This window comes from Sapajus apella, unplaced genomic scaffold, assembly GCF_009761245.1.
Source record: "Sapajus apella isolate SASKATOON/1434 unplaced genomic scaffold, GSC_monkey_1.0 scaffold18, whole genome shotgun sequence".
Lineage (NCBI taxonomy): Eukaryota > Metazoa > Chordata > Mammalia > Primates > Cebidae > Sapajus > Sapajus apella.
This window is the reverse complement of record NW_022436958.1, coordinates 22318118-22321783: the sequence shown is the minus strand read 5'-3', so window position 1 is coordinate 22321783 and position 3666 is coordinate 22318118. Positions and strand designations below refer to the sequence as shown.

General features: G+C 44.6%; 1 pseudogene; it reads right to left on the bottom strand.

Annotated features, from left to right (window-relative positions):
• Positions 1-349: 349 nt before the first annotated feature.
• Positions 350-3666, bottom strand: part of LOC116557153 — a 9316-nt pseudogene continuing 5999 nt past the window's right edge.

Below are 3666 nucleotides of genomic sequence, written 5' to 3'. Positions count from 1 at the left end.
GCCGAAGTCATTTTTTTTTTTTCCACAGCACATTAAAAAATAAAAGATATTTATTCAGCGTCACGATCAGACTATTACATTTAGCAATCAACAGCATGGGTGCAAAAAAAAAAAAAAAAAAAACTACATTAAAACCCTTTGTTGGAATGCTTTCCACTTTCCATAGAACAGAAACTAAAATAACCTGTTATACAATTAGTCACAAATACAGTCCTCAAGTTTTTTGCCCATACACGAGTATTTGTCTAAAACATGTCTTCTTTGTAGCAGCTAGGCCCTGCCACCACTGTGCTTGGCTGAGTCCACAAATCTGTTGTAACCTGTAGCTTGCCTGTTACTTCTCTGGCTCTCCTCTCCTGCTAAGCTTTGTTTCCTAATTAAAATCTTCTGCCACTGCCATAGCTACTGCTGCTACTGGAACCGCCATAGCCACCTTGGTTTCGTGGCTTGGCAAAACATTGGCCTCTACCACACAGGGGCCAGAGCTTCTGCCTCCAAAGTTTCCTCCCTCCATGGGTCTGAAATTTGAAGACTGATTGTTATAACTGCCAAAATCATTGTGGCTTCTACCACCTCCAAAATTGCTTCCATCATTACCAAATCCATTATAGTCATCCCCACCACCACCATATCCACCACCACCACGGCTGCCACCAAAGCCACCACGACCACTGAAGTTTACTCCATGACTAAAGTTGTCATTCCCACCGAAACCACCTCCATGACCACCACCAAAGTTTCCAGAATGTCTTGGACCTCTTTGGCTGGATGAACCACTAGCCATCTCTTGCCTTGACAGATTTTCCTAACCTCACAGCTGTGGCCATTCACAGTATGGTATTTCTGAATGACAATCTTTCCATGGAGTCATGGTCGTCCAAGGTTCCAAAGGGAAAGCGTCTTTTCTTGCCACTGCCTCGGTCAGTCATGATATCAATCACTTCAGTTTTTCCACACTGTTCAAAATAATCTTGTAGGTGGTGTTCTTCAGTGTCTTCTTCAATGTCACCAACAAATATCTTTTTCACAGTTAAGTGGGCACCTGGTCTTGGAGAATCGTCTCTTGAGACAGTTTTCTTTGGTTCCTCAACTCTTCCATCCACCTTGTGTGGCCTTGCATTCCTGGCTGCATCCACCTCCTCCACAGTGGCATAGGTGACAAACCCAAAGCCCCTGGGGTGCTTGGTGTTTGGATCTCTCATGACCACAGTCCATGAGCATTCCCCATTGCACAAAATGGCTCCTCAGGCTCTCTTATTGGTTCTTTCAAAGCTCAACCCTCCAATGAAGAGCTTTCTTAGCTGTTCGAGCTCTTTCGGAGTCTCTGACGGCAAGGAGAAGAGACTTTAATGATGCTTCTAAGGTGGCGTCCATGGGCAGAAAAGTGGTTGACATAGTTTTGAATAGTCTTTGTTCAAGGGTTTTACTCTCTAAATTACAGAGACAAGTGGGACATCAATAATCCAGGAAAGAGTTAGCAGGAGTTTCAGAGAAAGAGTAGTAATTACGGATGGCAGGGTTGGGCGTGTGGCCAGGTGAGCAGAGTCCCTAGCAAGGATATGTGAGGCTCTAGGCCAGGGGATTCAACGTATTTCAGCTTGTGGCAAGATTTGGAAAAGGAGGCGAGTCATCACTGGGGTCATGGAAAAGGCTCAACTGCAAGTGTCCAAACAAAATAACCGAGACCAACTCAGCCAGTGCCTGAAGGGATTCAGACCACTCCTAGGAGCACGTTCCTTTCCAGCAGGTCTTGGGTCTCCTTTCATGGGTCCTGTCAGGGTCTCAGTCCTACAGGGTTTAGACCCTGCTGCTCAGGGCTAGGCATTTTAGACCCTTGTACTATGCTTCTACAGATTTGACCACTCTAGGTACTTCACATAAGTGGAGACATAAAATATCACACCTGTAAGTGGATTACAAGTGTGAGCCACCATACATGGCCTTACCTGGCATTTTTGACAGCACATGTACCTTACAAAGATTTTGTAAGCTTGTCTTTAAGTGTGCATTAGAATTGTGATAGCTCTACCGTTACATGAATGGGTGTGTTGGACTTGTTTTTGGTGGTCCGTACTCTGTTCCTGTGATGATACCTGTGAATAGTGTCCTGGTAGCCCAATATAACTCAGCTTTGCTCCCAGAAAATGAAAACATGTTTAAAAACTTGGTGGATTAGAAATGTCTAACCTCTCTTTAGAAAGATGTTATTGTCCACTTTACTCCGGACTGTTTGCAGCATACCTTGGGTCTAGACAACATAAACTACACATCAAAGCCTTCCGTTACCTCAACCTGGCCAGAAACTCACAGATTCTAAGCAAATATGTATACAAAAGTAAAATCTTTCTTTTAAAAAAACAAGTGGGAGGACAAGGACAGTGTGGAGTGGCGGTAGTGGGAATGGTGGGCTTGCCTTTTGATGGGGTGGTGGCAGGGGGTGGGCAGAGACGAAGCTTCCCACTCCTCCCTATGAGTCTCTCCTGCCCTGGGCAGCCAGGGCTCTTGTGGCAGAGCTGTTGAAGTCACAGGATATGGCTGCATGCCATTGACGTCCGCATTTTTTATTTCCTGTTATTTAAAGAGCATTGAAAATGCAACATAGGGCATGTTGTTTTTCAAACTAATTTGCATGTTTGTTATACTTAATTTCTTGCTTAAGTTTTCTAAATGGGAATCCTTTACTTCTGCCTTTAGGAAGTGTTTTCTGAGCCAGTTATTCCTGAATCTTCCTGGCTTCTGTTTTTTTCTGAGGAGGCTCTCAGCATTGATGCTCCTGTTGGCCTTTCTCCAGCCTGGCAGGGAGGGCACCTCAACCAGTCAGGAACCCACTTCTCACCCGGGAGAGAAGCCAGCTCAACACAGGGATCCACCTGCCTTCAATCCTGCGACAAGCCAGCTTTAGAGCTGATCGTTGACCTAGTTACCGTTTCCACGCTAGCGTCGTGTGGGTGTGATAAACCTGGGTTCGTCTGGGCAAAGAGCATTGCATCCCATGAATGTGAAGGTGGCAGTCCAAGGCCTGGCCTTGTTTCACAAGTGTCTTTACAGCCAGTGAGTCTCCTAGTCACCATTGTGGAGACTCCTTTCTCCCACACACATTCTCCAGACAGGTTCTTACCTGATCTGGGACGGCTGGAAGGAAGGGGAGGGTGAGGGAGAGGCTCTGCCGTCAGGAGGCCGTACTCTGGCTCAGTCAGTCATTAGGAACTTGTGCTGACTTGGTAGGAGGCACCTACTTGAAAACCACACTGTTCAGCAATGCATGTTCACACACAGACCTTAGAAATCTATTAAGTATTGGGCTGCCCTTCTATGATCAATTAAAATGTCTGGTGCCTTTTGAAAAAATTTTACTTGAAAATTAACAAGTTAAAACAAAACAAAACAAAACAAAACAAAAAACCAAACGCAAGTGATACAGAAAGGTGAAATGTAAAAGTTCCCCATTCCCCCTCCTCATCGCAGCGCTCCGGTGCTGGGTGTGTATCCGTTCAGATAAGTTCTACATACACACGTGCGCGCACACACACACATCTTCACATACTTAGAAAAAAACCAAGTAGGTCATATTATACATACAGCTATACCATGTGCCTTTATCAATTACCATATCAGTTAGCTTTTTCTATGTTTAGTTTTTTTTTTTTTTTTTTTTTTTTTTTTTTT